Source organism: Microtus oregoni, unplaced genomic scaffold (genome assembly GCF_018167655.1).
Source record: "Microtus oregoni isolate MIOR12 unplaced genomic scaffold, Mior012 000012F_ref0000307, whole genome shotgun sequence".
NCBI classification, from domain to species: Eukaryota; Metazoa; Chordata; class Mammalia; order Rodentia; family Cricetidae; genus Microtus; species Microtus oregoni.
The window spans coordinates 48203490-48219815 of NW_024543071.1; positions in this window are offsets into that span (position 1 = coordinate 48203490).

Sequence of the window (16326 nt, forward strand, 5' to 3'; positions counted from 1 at the left end):
GACAGAGGTGACTGCCTGCTGCTCCTGTTCCACTGGGGCTCTAAAGTCTGGCCAGGATCCTAGGGAAAGACCACATGGCCAGTGGAGGCAGCTGTATGGTGTCAAAGACTCGGTCGGGCCAATGATGAAGTCAGACCCTGGGGACAGTCTGGGCTGGGTGAGGAGCAGCTCTTGGAGAATTCTAAGAATGTGAAAACACACTAGCTTAGATCTTTCCATCCCACAGCCTCTTCATTTTATAGATAGGACAGCTGGGGTCCCAGGGGCAGGTGTGTTCGCCTCCGTGGACACAGCATGCTTAGTTAGACCTAAAGCTGAACTGGGTTTCTTGATGCTGAACTTGTACTTCTCACTGTCCAGGGAGTCCTCACCCTCAGCCCTAGAGACACCTATCAATCATCTCTAGTCTTTCTCCAATGACACAGGAGAGACAGTGTCCAGTATATGGTAATCCTTGTTCACAAAATAATAGAAACTGAATGCCAGGGTGGCCTCTGAGAGTGTGCCATCAGCTGTTTTGTGGACCAAGGGAGGGACTCTGAGAGCCCGAACACCTCTGCTCATCTCTCTGTAGTCCAGGCTTTGTTCCTCTCCCTAGCACTGCCCACCCCCAGGACCTTATGAGTAAATCCTTTTCTCTGACTTTGAAAACACACAAGCTCTAGACCCAACCATACCAGTTCTAGTCTGAGATTCATTTTACCCACCTTAAAGTGGGGTAGGGTTATCCTTCATTTAATTCCTTTGTATTGAGGTTGCTGGTCGTTGAGAGTATTGGGTGCTGGCGGATCTCTTTGGAGATTTAAGATGAGATGGGGAAACCAGTGGAGCTCAGACAGAGGGAAAGGAAGGAGGGGATTACTTAAGCCAAATAGGTGTGTAAAGCACATCCAGGTGCCCCCGGGCCTGAGCTGGTTCCCAGAGATGAAATCTGCTGGGGGAGGGGGGGAAAGCTCAATCACTTGGTGGAGGAGTTTGAGAACCATTCAGACCTTCAGGGAAAGTCACAACTATGAGAAGGTGTGATTGGAGTGGAAGGCTCCAGATAAAGGTATGTGGGGTGTGGCACAACCTGCCAACGTAGGACATTATGCCCATCTAATATGGTCCTCATTGCTTTTGGTCCCAATTTAAGAGGTAGGAACTGGGGTCTGGTAGCATAGCTCCATGGTACAGCACCTGCCTAGCATGCATAAGACCCCCAAGTTTCATCTTTAGCAGGGGGAGGGAGCTGGGATGAAAACACCGGGAAGGCTAAAGGCGATAGCCAATCGCAAACAAGAGGAGACACTTGGGCCTGACTTCAAAGCTCACTTCCTCTCCACTGTTCACCTTTCCAGAAAAAAGGGTTTGTTTGTTTTTGAGACAGGTCTTACGTAGCCCAGGCTACGTAACTAGCTAGGTAACTGAGGATGACCTTGAACTCCTGGAGTGCAGGGATGACAATATTTGACTTTAAACCCAGTTTGTTGTGTGCTGAGGATTTAAATTAGGGCTTCATGAATGCGGAGCAAGCCCTCTACCAACTGACCTACATCCCCGGGCCTGTCTCTGATGCTTTGTTCTCACATCTATTTAGTTTGGGCGGGACATGCATATGCCACAGCACACACGTCAGAGAGCTGCTTTAGACAGTCTGTGCTCTCCTTCCACCTGTGAGTCCCACGAACCAAACTCAGGTTGTCAGGCTGATCAGCAAACCCCTGTAATCCACTGAGCCATCTCATTAGCCCAAGTTTCTTGTTTTTCTGGATAGGGTCTTTTTCTTTTTTAATTTATTAGATTTTTTTAAAAAAATTACCAATCCAAGTTCCCACTCCCTCCCCTCCTCCCATTCCCTTCACAGGCCCTCCCACCCCACCCCCATCTAATCCTCAGAGATGGTAAGGCTCAGTGCCTTGTGGAAGATCCAAAGCCCTCCCTACTACGTCTAGGCTGAGCAAGGTATACACTGGATAGGGTCTTCTATGAAATCTCAAGCTCATGGCTATACTCCTGTCTCGAGCTCCTGAGGGCCGAAGTGAGGCTTTTTAGAACTAATAGAGTTTGAGAAATATGCAGGATTTAAAGATCTACTTAGAAATGGGGCATTCTGTGCTTAGGGACCAGCAAGTTTGGGAGTAGCAAAAGACACACATCCAGAGACAGAGGCAGACCCTACATCCTGCCAGGAGCTGGGGCTCAATAGGGGTGGGAAGCCTCCCATAAAGGCTGGGGAGGGAGTGCCAGGCTTGGAGCCTCAGAGGCCAAGCCAAAGAATTTGGAATTTGTTCTAAATGCCCTTAGGAGCACTGTTTACATTTTGTTTTAGTTTTTCATTCATTCACTCACTCACTCATTCATTCATTCATTCAATTAGCAAGAGAGTGGAATGATTCAGGCCCTGCTGGCAGCAGAAGATAGAAGTGACCATTTACTCATCAAATCTCCTGTGAGAGAGATTTGGTCAACTTGGGAGTACTGGACAGGATAGACAGAAGAGAATCAGCTGATTTGTTCATATCAATACTGAAAAGTTTTCCAAGACCTTTCTCTCATGACAAAAGTAACCGCCTGTAATAGGCAGATGAGCAGGGAGAACACTCTCAGGCAAAGGTGCCACATCTGTAACATGTCAAGAATTCACAAAAATCAGTAGGAGAAACACTGGGAGCCCAGCAGACGCTCGCTCATTCAGTCATTTAATTTGACCTTAAGACGGAGGATGGTATGTTAGCGATCAAGAGAGCATCTCTCCATTCATGAAGTACAACTTGGGAGATGTTGTGTGTAGGGGATGAGATTTAAACAGTTGACTGGAGCACTGGGTGGAAGATACTCAGATAAGGGGTGTATACGCTAGTCTGGAGGGTCACCCAGCAACTCCTAACCTGGACCTAGAGTTCAGGGGAAAAAATTGTCAAGGAAGAAGTTTGGGAGAAGGAAGGGAATTATTGGAAGATATGGGTTAATGTGAGAATTAGAGACCAGATCATGGGAGTGGTGGGGGTTGTATTCTGAGTTTAGACTTTGTACATAAGGGAAGTCATTGGGAGGTTTAGGAAGATGTGTGATATGACTGATTTCCATGTCTAAAGGGTGGCTCAAAGGGTCAAGAATGATGGTGTAAGCCTGTAATCCGTGCACTTGGGAGGTAGAGGCAGATAGTCTTCAAAGTCAGCTTTGGCTACATAAGTCTAAGGTCAATCTCGGCTTCCGGAGATCCTGTCTCAAAGCAAGAAGGCTCCTAGAGATGCATGTGAAATCACTGGGCATTTCCGCCCCTCATGATGTGTTGGCCTTGAAGCAATGAGGGGCCCTTCTGCTACAAATACCCTTCCAGGCTCTACTGTCTCAAAAAACCAAAAAAAAAAAAAAAAAAAAAAAAAAAAAAAAAAAAAAAAGAATACCCTAAGCCAGGCGTGGTAGAGCTCATCTGGGGTTCCAGCTACTTGAGACAGGAGGATGATTTAAGCCCAAAGTTGGAAAGTTGGAGACCAGCTTGTGCAATTCCTGTGTCTCTGAGCAAACAAATAAATCCTAGAGAGACACCAGGATTCTCTGAGGCCTTGTCTGCCAAGATCTCCAGAAGCCACCTCCTGCCTTACAAAGGGAAGTAAGGATGGGAGCAGGGAGCAGTAGGGAGGATGGGAGCTGGATGTGGAGCAACAACTATACCCAGAGTCCTCGAGGAGGGCTACAGTATTCCAGGTTGGTAACATCCTTCGACAGAACTGTATGTGAAACTTTGGAAGAAAACATCTGAGTTTATTCGTGTAGAAATCCTATTCATCAACAATGAACAAGGATCTGTCAACCTGAGATCACCAGCACATAAAGATGCCAGCCACGATAAGTGAGGATCAGTAGAAGCAACTCACAGAGAGATGTGGGTGCCTCAGGGCTCCAATATTAGATTCCTTTATGCAAAGCAGAAAGTGATAAATGAATTTCAGATTAATAAGCAACATGAGATCATTAAGGAGAATAGAAAAAGAATTTAAATGGCCAAATGAATACTTTATGTTTTCAAAATAAGGGGTTACATAACAAATTAGACACAGCAAGGGAGAGACTTGAGTCTCTGGAGGCTATATACAAAGGTGAGGGCTGGGAGGCGTGCTGAGAACCTTTGCCTTCTGGACGTAACACAACCATGCACTCATGAACTTGTGATTACCTGCACAAGAGTGGGCCCTTCAACATTTCACCTCAGAAGACAGAGTCCTTATGATGTCCCACCCATCCCTAATGCGCTACTGGCAGTTGAGGTTTTGGGGGAGAAGGGGATAAGTTTCTTCAGTAGTGTAGCCAAGGACACGTTGCCCATACTCCAGTGAATAATGTCCACCGGTGCTCATACATACAGCCCTAACTAACATAGGGGGTCACACACAAAAAGACATGGAAGTTGCAGGCCAACTTTCTAGGAAGGAAAAGTGGTGTAGGAAGGTCTTCTGTCTATGTGTTACTGTCATTGGTTAGATAAAGAAGCTGCCTTGGCCTTTTGATAGGCCAGCCCTTAGGTGGGTGGAGTAGACAGAACAGAATTCTGGGAGGAAGAAGGCAGTGTGGCAAATGCCATGGCTCTCCTCTCTGAGATGGACGCTGGTTAGACTCATGTCGGTAAGCCACAGTCAAGTGGCGTTACAAACTAATAGAAATGGGTTAATTAAGATGTGAGAGTTAGCCAATATAAGGCTATAAATAATGGGCCAGGCAGCAATTTAATTAATACAGATCTCTGTGTGATTATTTTAGGCGTAAGCTAGCTGGGTGGCCAGGATGACAAGCAGCCCGCCAGCCCAGGTGTAAGCCGGTCAGGTGGCGCGGGACACGGACCCGCCACTCCATCTATAACAGAGAAGGAGGGGCATGAGAGAGAAGGAGGTTGAAATGGCTGAAATACATTATATACATGTAGGAAACTGTCAAGGAATAAAAGAATTCGAAATAGAAGTTAAATTCATCAGAAAGTTCTAAATTAATAGATACCTAATACAATATTTAAAGCAAACACTCTTAAGAGCTACAAGGAGCAATTAGATAAATCTGCCATTAGGGGTTGAATCTCAACAGACTAATGGACAGAGCTGGGAAGCAGAATGCCAGGGCTTGGCAGCAGCAGAGACTTCTGCATCTGCAGTAATAGCCTAAGCACGGAGCACTGGGTTCCAAGAAAACTGAGAAGCAATTGGATCACTGAGTCTGTTCCCTGCAAGTCGCTGGGAAGCTGCCCTTTCTGAATCCTGCATAAGACTGGAAACTACTCTCTAGAGATAGTAAAACAGAGTATCTTGGTGGACCTGAGGGGCTTTAGCAATTGCAGGTATGTTAAACACTGAGATTCAAACACACACACACACACACCTTTTCTTACTTGACTGTTAGACTTTTACCCTCCAAACTCCCCTCTTTGGGACTCTGGCCAACCTGAAAAAGAGGCCTAAGACTAGTATAATCATCTGACTAAGAACAGCGTAGGGAAGCTGGCCATGGTGGCACACGCCTTTAATCCCAGCACTTGGGGGACAGAGGCAGGCAGATCTCTGTGTTAAAGGCCAGCCTAGTCTGCAGAGGTCTACACAAAGAAGCCCTATCTCAAAAAAAGAGAAACAAAAACAAAAACATTAAAAATAACTTTAAAAAAAGAGTGGCAGACCCTGACCTACAGGAGATCGTCTGAAAGCAGGCAGGCAGGCAGGCAAAGATTCCAAAAGGAGTGGCAGAAGACCTGGCGACCCTGCATCCACAGTGCACACCACCACAGGCTTCCTAGGATAGCTTCTGGGCACCCAACTAAGGTCCTCCGACTTGCAGGCCAGCACTTTAACTAACTGGGCCCGTTTCCTGTTTTAACCCATGGTGCTAATCAGAGAATGGCATCTGTATCTACCAAGTAGGAATCCAATAGCTAATGTCTCAAATCGATTACTAAAAAGCCACTGGTACAGATATGTTTAGAAATATGGTGACGTATAAATCACTAGAGAGGAAGAAGGAGGGATGAAGGACTGAAGCAAAATACTGAGTGTGTGTTTGGTTGGGGTGTTTTGGTAGGGGGGTTGTTTGGTTGGATTTTTTTAGTGGGGGAGTTGTTTGCTTGCTTGTTTGTTTTTCAGCACAGGGATTCTCTGTGGATTCTTGGCTGTCCTGGAACTCACTATGTAGACCAGGTTGGCTTTGAACTCACAGAGATCTGCCTACCTCTGCCTCTACCCATTCACTGCTGTTTTAAGGTTTTTGTTTTAGCCAGGTGGACCACCTGCCTTTAATCCCCGCACTCAGAAGGCAGAGAGAGGCGGATCTCTTCTCTGTGAGTTCGAGACCAGCCTGGTCTACAAGAGCTAGTGCCAGGACAAACTCTAAAACTACAGTGAAACCCTGTCTCAAAAAAAAAATGTTTTGGGGGGGCTGTGTGAACTTTTGAGTTATCTACACATGTGCTGTAGTTTGGGTCTGACACATCCCCCCAAAATGCTCACGTGCTCAAGGCATGGACCCCATCTTAGTGACAGAAATGTTTTAATTTTATCTTTTTATTTTGAGACAGGTTCTCATGTAACTCAAGGTGACTTTGAACTCAAAAACAGCTAAAGATTAGATTTGATCCAGAGGTGGTAGTGCATGTCTTTAATCCTAGCACTCAGGAGGCTGAGGCAGGTGGATCTCATGGAGAGACCTCTTTTCAAAAAAGTAAAGCCAGATAAAGGCAGTAAAGGTGGTTTCCGGGACAACTACTAAGAGAACTCAGAGATCAGAGAGAGAGAAGAGAGAGAGAGAGAGAGAGAGAGAGAGAGAGAGAAAGAGAGAGAGAGAACATGGCAAACTGTGATCTATCAGGGAAGGGGCCAGGCATGGTGCTGCACATCTAGAATCATAACATTTGGAAGGCAGGCCAGTGCTTGCAAGTTCAAAACCTGGGCTATCCATCAAGTCCCAGGCCAGCCTGGTCTATTCTATTCTATTCTATTCTATTCTATTCTATTCTATTCTATTCTATATACCAATCTCTACTTCCAACAAGGGCTGGAGATGGAGCTCAGAGCTCAGTGACAGAACGCCTACCTGGCATGTGCAAAGCTCTGGATTAACAACGCAAGTGTATGCACACACACACATACACACACACACACACACATGCTCACTCATACATCACACACACACACATACACACGCTCACTCATACATCACACACACACATAAATAAAAGTCACGCTGAATCTGTTATAACTAGTAGATAAATTCAGTGAAGTTACAAGATATAGAGCAAACATAAAAATCAGTTGTTGCATGCCTTTGAATCTAACACTCAGGAGGCAGAGGCAGATGGAGCTGAGTTTAAGGCCAGCCTGGCCTACAGAATTAATTCCAGAATAGCTAAGTCTACACAGAGAAACCAAAAGAAAAAAAAAATCAGTTGTTTGGAGTGGTGGGTTGCATAAGGTAAGAGGATCACAAGTTCAAAGCCAGCCTGACTGTTGCAGATATTCGTTTACACTGTGTGAAGATGTGTCACTGTGATTGGTTTAATAAAAAACTGAATGGCCAATAGCTAGGCAGGAAGAGGTTAGGTGGAACTTCTGGGGCAAGAGGACTTTGGGAAGAAGAAAAGTAGGCGACCAGAGAGATGTGGAGAAATCAGAATGAGGAATACAGAGAAGAGGTAATGAGCCATGTGACAGAAAGTAAATTAAAATAAATGGATTAATTGAAGTTAAAAGATAGGATCAAAAACCCATTGCCATTGATCTTGAGTTCTCAGTAGTACTCATTGTCCGCTATGTTCAACAAGTCCGGTTCTATCCCATGCTTTTTCAGACCCAGGCCAGCTACTGGCTTTGGGGGAGCCTAGGCAGTTTGGATGCTCACCTTACTAGACCTGGATGGAGGTGGTGGTCCTTGGACTTCCCACATGTCAGGGAACCCTGATTGCTCTTCGAGCTGATGAGGGAGGGGGACTTGATTGGGGGAAGGGGAGGGAAATGGGAGGCGGTGGGGGGGAGGAGGCAGAAATCTTTAATAAATAAATAAATTTAAAAAAAGAAGTTAAAAGAACTAGTGGGACAAACCTAAGCTAAGGCGGAGCTTTCATAATTAATAAGAAGTCTCCATGACATTATTTAGGAGCTGGTGGTACAGAGAAAGACTTGCTGTACCTGACCTACATACTTTGTCTCATGATACTAAGAGTTTTGAATATAACATAGTGGTAGAGAGCTTGTCTAGCATCCACAAGACCCAGAACACACACACACACACACACACCCAAAAACACAAGCATGCCACTGACAAACAAGGACAGCTTCAGAGCAGTTACATTTTGGTCTGCTAGCAAGACTCCACAAGCGAAGTCAACAAAACAATTCTGGATGCAGTACTATAAAAAAATAGAAAGAGAATATTTTTTTTAAAAAAAATATTTGTTTATTTATTATGTATACAATATTCTGTCTGTGTGTATGCCTGCAAGCCAGAAGAGGGCACCAGACCTCATTACAGATGGTTGTGAGCCACCATGTGGTTGCTGGGAATTGAACTCAGGACCTTTGGAAGAGCAGTCAGTGCTCTTAACCTCTGAGCCATCTCTCTAGCCCCTGAAAGAGAATATTTTTAACCAAGAGAATATATAAGAGTTACACACTGCGGGGGCTGGAGAGATGACTCAGATGTTAAGAAGCACTGGCTGCTCTTCCAGAGGTCCTGAGTTCAATTTCCAGCAACCACATACATGATGGCTCACAACCATCTATGAGATCTGGTTCCCTCTTCTGGCGGGCAAGCATACATGCAGACAGAACATTGTATACATAATAAATTAATTAATTAATTAAAAAATGCTGCATTAAAAAAAAAAGACTTATACACTATACTGGGCACAATGGTACAGGCCGTTAAGGCCAGCACTTGGGAAACAAAGGCAGGCAGATTTCTGTGGGTTTGAGGCTAGTTTGGTTGAACTAGTTCCAGGACAGTCAGGGCTATATAGAAACACTCTGTCTCAAAAAAGAAAAGAAAAGGGGCTGGAGAGACGGCTCAGTGGTTAAGAGCATTGTCTGCCCTTCCAATGGTCCTGAGTTCAATTCCCGGCAACCACATGGTGGCTCACAACCATCTGTAAAGAGGTCTGGTGCCCTCTTCTGGCCTGCAGACATGCACACAGACAGAATATTGTATACATAATAAATAAATAAATAAATATTTAAAAAAAAAACAAAAAAAAAGAAAAGAAAAAAAAACCCAAAAACATATACACTGAAAACTGCAAGCTATTGCTGAATGCAAGGAACCTAAGTAAATGAACAGATAGCCATGTTCACAGACAGAAGACTAATATGCTATACACAACAGAGTGAGTTACAGAATCAAAGTCATCCTGCCACGAGTCCAACTGTCGTTCTTCAGAAATGGCAGGAGATCCTAAAATTCACAGGAATTTCAAGGCACCTTGCAGCAGTTCATTGAAATTGTCAACTTGACACAATCTAGACTAACTTCAGGAGTTTCCAAGAGGGATTGCTGTGGTCAGGCTGCCCGTGGGCATGCCTGGGATGGATGATCTCTCTCCTCTCTCTCTCTCTCTCTCTCTCTCTCTCTCTCTCTCTCTCTCTCTCTCTCTCGTTTTTTGAGACAGGGTTTCTCTATCTCTGGCTGTCCTGGAACTCACTATGTGGGCCAGGCTGGCCTCGAACTCACAGAGAACCACTTGCTTTTGCCTCCCCGAATGCTGGGACTAAGGCGTGTGCCACCACTGCTCAGCTTGGGGGTTCTCTTGATTACAATAATTGGTTGATGTAGAAGACCCTGGATGAAGGTAGGAGACACCATTCCCGGGGTTTGGGTCTTGGACTGCATAGGGCAGAGGAAGAGAGCTGAGTCGTTAGCAAAGGCCCACATCTCTTTCTCTGCTCCTGACTATCTACATGACTGGCTGCTTCAAGTTCCAACTGCTGACTTTCCCAGAATGATGGGTTGTGACTTGGAATCATAAACCAAACAAGCCCCTCCTCCCTGAAAGGGCTTCTGTCAGGGGTGTCATCACAAACAGAAATGAGCCCGAACCACAGCCTAAGTGACCAAAGTAGGAGAACCCAGACTTCTTTTTTATAACATTTGCTTACTTGAAGCACGCGAGCGTGTGTGTGTGTGTGTGTGTGTGTGTGTGTGTGTGGTTAGGGGATCAGGGAAAGCTGATGCACATGTTCCATGGAGCAAGTGTGGAAATCAGAGGATAACTTGTGGGAGTAAGTTCTCTCCTTCCATTTGTGGGTTCTGAGGACTGAACTTTGGGCATCTTACCCACTGAGCCTAACTCACACTTTTGACTTCAAAACAGCATGCCTACCCACCGCCTGCCACTGTCAAACCAGGCTTGGTGGTGCACGCTGTTAAGTCTCAAACCCTGGGACAAATGGTTGAGGTGCCTATATATGATGATAGAAACTTAAGATTATAGAAGTTCTAATGGCTAGTCGTATGTCAATTTGACATACAAACTATAGACTTATTTGAAAGGAAGGAACCACATTTGAGAAAATGCCTCCATAAGATCCAGCTGTACGGCATTTACTTAACTAAGGATCGATAGGGGAGGACCCAGTGCGTTGTGGTGTTATTCCTGGGACGGTGGTCGTGGGTTCTATAAGACAGCTTTGCTAACTGATCAGCATCAAGCTTCTAGAAAATTTAGGTAAGTAACAGTATGTTTGATAAATATTTGATAAGTATTTAGTAAATAATATTCATAAATTCCTAAGGTCTGCTCATTTGTAATATCTATCTAGCTTCATTGTCTTTGCTTCCTTTGTTAAGTTTTATCTGTTTGGATCAAAGAAACCATGATATTCTGTAATGGTCAAAGTTTATCTTCAATTAAATCTTCAACTCAAACTTTTAAAGTTCAAACTTAACAGGGGTAAAGCTATAAAATACTAATCTTATAAAAGTTACTAACTTGTAAACTGTTATATAATTCATTTAATGACTAGCTTTCTTTAGCCTCCTGTGTTTTCAAGGTTGAGCCTAAAATTGATATATGTAATCATATAACGTTTCAGAGATCAGTTGACTATAACATTTAAGGTGTTTAATGAAGGGACGGGGAGGGGGGAACTAGGTGCGGCAGCCAGGAGACTCAAAGGTACTAAAGGAGTGCGTGGGTAAGCAATACATTACCATACCATACCATACCATACCATACCATACGCTTGTATTACATAGGGAAGAGCAGCCCAGCCCTCTGGACTGGAGAGTTCAGGTAGAGAAGGGGTATTATGCAAGCTCTGATAGCTAGGGTGATCCTGGTGGCCAGGTTCATTTTGATATGTTAACTAGGCATCTTAGCCATTTGTCCCAGGGTCTGAGACTTAACACACACCTGTCATTCTGGCACTCGGGAGACAGAGACAGGGTATCCTTGTGACAGGTCGACAAGCTAGACTAGCCAGAATTGGTGAGTTCTGGCTTCAGCAAGAGACCCTGCCTGAGTAAATGAAGTAGTGAGCCATTGAGGAAGGCATTGACATCAAGCTAGGGCCTCCATATGCATGCACACATGTACATCACACATACATGCACATGCAAAGGATAAAGAAAAACCAGGCCAAAACCAGACAAACAACAAGTGTAGCATTGGCCTCAGGACAGACACAGAGATCAATGGCATTGAGTAGAGACTCCAGAAATAGATACGTCTGTCACGGACTGATCTCTAACAACAGTGCCAAAACCACTGAATGAGGGAAACAAAGCTTTCCAACAAAGAGTGCTTGGCCACCTGGGTATCCATATGCAGCATAAGCCCTTGAGCCCTTGCCTCACACCATCTGTACAAATGAACTGAAAATATGTCAAATCCTAAATGCAGGAGCTAAAACCATGAAATTCTCAGAAGAAAACAGGGAGTAAGCAAATATTCATGACCTGAGATTTGGCAAGATCAAAATTCATGAAAATTAAAAAGTTTTAGGTGTCAAAGAATATTCTCAACTAAGCATAAAGAGTTCTGGGGTGTAGCTCAGTTGGTCGAATGTTTATCAATGCAAGAGACCCTGGGTTCAATCCTCAGCACCACATAAAATTGGGCCTGAAACCTCAACACTTGGGAAATGGAGGAAGGAAGATTAGGAGTTCAAGGTCATCTTCAGATACTAATCAAGTTCAAGGGTTGTCTAAAACAACAAAGAATCCAGTGCTTTGTCAGGTGGTGATGGTGGTGGTGATGGTGGTGGTGGTGGTGGTGATGGTGCACACCTTTAATCCCAGAGGCTGGTGGATCTCTCTGTGAGTTCAAAGCCAGGCTGGTCTGCAGAATGAGCTCTGGGACAGGTTCCAAAGCTACACAAAAAAAAAAATCCCGTCTCAAAAACAAACAAACAGACAGACAAAAAAGAATCCAGTGTTCTGAAATGTATACAGAAATAAACCTGAAGCCAACCTCTCAACAACCTAGACTGGATACTGCACTGAACTCAGCTAGAGAACTTGTTTAAAATGCAGATTCCTGGTTGGCAAGATGGCTCAGCTGGAAAGACTGCTTGCAGCCAAGACTGAGGTGGATGCCTGGGACCTACAAGGTGGAAGGAGAGAGCTAACTCCCGAAAGTTGTCCTCTGACCTCTGCATGTGTGCTGTGGTATTCAAGAGTGCACGCGCGTGCGCGCGCGCGCGCGCACACACACACACACACACACACACACACACACACGCAAACTAATAAACATGATTCAAAAAAAGTAAATGCAGATTATGACTCAGGGGGCCTGGGATAGAGCCTGAGAGTCTTGCTCTCTAGTAAACTTCCGTATGGTGGGTACGCTGAGAGGCCTCGGTGTGAGAGTACGTGCTCTAGGAGGAGATGGACAGGTAAAGCAGTTCACTGAAACTGAGGAGCCCTTGGAGAAAAAGCTATGCTCTCTAGAACCGTCCCCCTCTCTCGGGAGCTTAGACTATGTAGTCCATAGTTACATCAAGAACTCACTCGAGGGACTGCAGAGGTGGCTCACCAGTTCAGAGGACCAGGCTTTCATCCCTAGTACCCACATGGCGGCTAGAACTGTCTATAGCTCACATCTCAAGAGATGCTATACCCTCTTCTGGCTGCCAGGAATATCGGGCGTGCGTGTGTTACACAGATAAATGTGCAGGCAAAACACCCATACACACAAAGACTAACAAATAAAAACCAGAAATGACTCGGCTCAGCATTACAGTATGTTCTCAGAATGTGTTCACCAAACAGGTGGAGATGGGGTGAAAGGATGGGGTAGGGTCAGGGCCTCACCTGGCTGGTCTCCGCAGGGTGGGGTCCCAGCTCTCACCCGGGCTGTGCTGAAAACTCACCACGTGTCTCTTTGGGTCAGTTCTGATCTGTTCCGTACTATCTCATTGCTATTGGCCGGATATGGCTTGGTGATGCTGGACTGACATGTCCTAGCCTTTCCCTGCCTCAGGTTGAAGGGGTCAGAGGTTATGTGTCAAAGTCCCCCGGAGCTTTAGGAACCAGGTCTGCCTGATATCAGGGAAGAAGTGTCGACTGTTTTCTTCCTGTCCCTGGAGTGGCACCATTTGTCCTCTGCTTCCCTGCCAGCTGTGTTCATCTACTTCTTTCTTCCTCTTGGCTTCTGCCCTATTTACTCTGTGATTGGCCCAGGGGAGTAGAGCGGGCTGGCAGGCACCCTATACAGAGCCTGGAGACAGCAGCCAGGCCTAGTAGACCCACCCGAAGGCCTCCTGCCTACTGGCCCTCTTCTACATGCCTGGCAGAGGTCAGGTCCTCTGTGATGCTCCTGTTGCCGTGGTGATCCTAGATGGGAAGACTCTAATGTTCTGGGTCTGGAACCTTCACCTGTCAGCCCAGCTGTGCTCTGCCTGCTCCCTGACATGGCTCTCTACCAGGGGGCTCGAGAGCATGGGCTCTGCTACCCTCAAAGTCTGCTCTGCACACCCTCACTCCTCAGACCTCCCTTCAACGCCAACAGAGACCCTAAGAGGTAAGTCTCAAGTCCTGGATAGCCCCTGTCCAGGGCCGAGGTCACGGTTGGGGGTAAAAAGGGCCCAGGATCCAAAGTCAGAAGACTTATATGTAGCACAATTAATAAAAAAAAAACCAAAGACAGATATTGGGGTTCAACCTGAAGACCAGAAAAGCAAAGCAGCCAGCCATTGGCTGTTACTTTTACCTCAGTCCAAAATGGCAATCCTGCCTCCAGGAATCCTCAGAATGAGACTGTCTGAAACCTTTCTCCTCCTGTTTTATATTCGTCTCTAGTGCTGGGATTAAAGGTGTGCACCACTACCTGGTCTGTGTGACTGAGCCCACAGTTGTTTTACTCTCTGATCTTCAGGCAAGCTTTATTTATTAAAATACAAATGAACCATCACTACACTTACGGTCCCAGGGTCCCAGGTCCTAGTCTTAGATCAATGATGTGACCTCAGTCACAAGCCTTGAGCTCCGGTGTTGCCTAAGTGTATGTACTCAATGTCCCTCAGTATCGCCTCTATGGCTGGCCATGGGCTGCTCTGATGCACTTACATCTCTGCTCTGTAAGGTCCTATTCCTGTTCCAAGCTCCAACTCCAATGCTACCTCTCTGTAAGTCTTCCTGGTCTCTCAGATGTCATCGCTCTCATTCTCTGCTGGAGGTTTTTTTTTTTTTTTTTTTTTTTTTTGGTTTTTCGAGACAGGGTTTCTCTGTGGTTTTGGAGCCTGTCCTGGAACTAGCTCTGTAGACCAGGCTGGCCTCGAACTCACAGAGATCCGCCTGCCTCTGCCTCCCGAGTGCTGGGATTAAAGGCGTGCGCCACCACCGCCCGGCTTGCTGGAGGTTTAAAAATATTTCTCTAGTGGTCACTCCACTTCTTAGAGGCAGGAGTTAGAATGGATTCCATGCTGGCCTCAGAGATGTTTTGTTGAATACCGTCTTTGTGGAATGGAAAGAAAAAGAGAATGATCTGGGTTGAGTTGGATACTCGGGGTCCTGCACCCCCAGGTATGTCTTCGGCTTTACTGTTTCCCTGAGGTCTGCTTGCTTGGCTGGAGACATTTTCGTGTCTGAAATCTGTGGGAGACCATGCCTTGTGTTGGAGTGTGCCTAGAGCGGAGTGAGTCCAGGAGCAGCTTGTTCACAGAGTGTCTCTGCAGACATGTTGGCCCATCTGGGATGGGGAACAGCCCTAGGAAGTGTGGCCCGTAGAGATTGCTGGGCTAATGATGAGGAGCAGGGGGGCTTCATGGAAAAGGGAAGAAGGGACCCAGCACCTCCCAGCTCCTTGAAAGGATTCTACAGCTACTGGTAATGAATGATCAGTGAGAGAACAGAGCCTTCCAAAGTTAGCTCTGTGACACCCGGACAGCTGGACCAGGCTTCCCCAGCAAAAAGCAAGTCAATGGTTCCCTCTAGTGGCCAATACGAGGGATGCTCCTGCATCCATTAAAGTCAGGATTTGCTGGGTTTTGTTTTTTAAATCTGAAACAGAATTGTGACAGGAACTGGTTCAACTTTAGTTTAAATATATATTTGTTAGGCTGTGGATGTATTTCAGTGGAAGGAGAGCTTGCCTAATATGCATGAAGTCTTTCATGGGATCCCCAGTACTGCATAAACTAGGAATGGTGATTGGCTCCTGTAATCTTAGCTCTCAGGAAGTAGAAACAGGAGTATTAGACGTTCAAGGTCCTCCTGGGCTACATGAGAAGATACCTCAAATAAAACATGTAGACGGTGGGGGTGTGCATGTGTGTGCATGCACACACACGCATGCAGAGGCCATGGACATTGTTGGATCTCCACCTTATTGTTTGCTTGATACAAGGTCTCACTGTGTATCTCTAGCTGGCCTGGCACTCACTATGTAGACCAGGCTGTACTTGAACTCATACAGTTCAGCCTGCCTCTGTGTCCCAAGTGCTGCAATTAGAGACATATGCCACCACATCTGACCACCATCTTCTTTTTTGAGACAGGGTCTCTTCACTGAACCTGGAGCCCATGTTGACTGAAATGGCTGGCCAGTGAATTCCAGGTACCCTACTGTCTGTATCATTCTGCACCAGGGTTATAGAGACATGCCATACTCCGCTTTTTAAATGGGTGGGTGCTGGGGATCCAAACTCATGCCCTCATGGGCACATGGCAAGCATCTTATCATGTGTGTATGTGTGTGTGTGCGTGTGAGTGTGTGTGTGTGTGTGTGTGTGTGTGTAAGCCTAGTAGGCGGTAAGCTCTCTTCTGAGTGTCAGTATGTGTTGGGGCTAAGGAAAAGCAAGGTAAGAATCCATAGCGATTCTCAGCCCAGGCTGTATATTACAACTGCAAACCAGCGCCAAGGCCAGGCGAGCCTGCTCC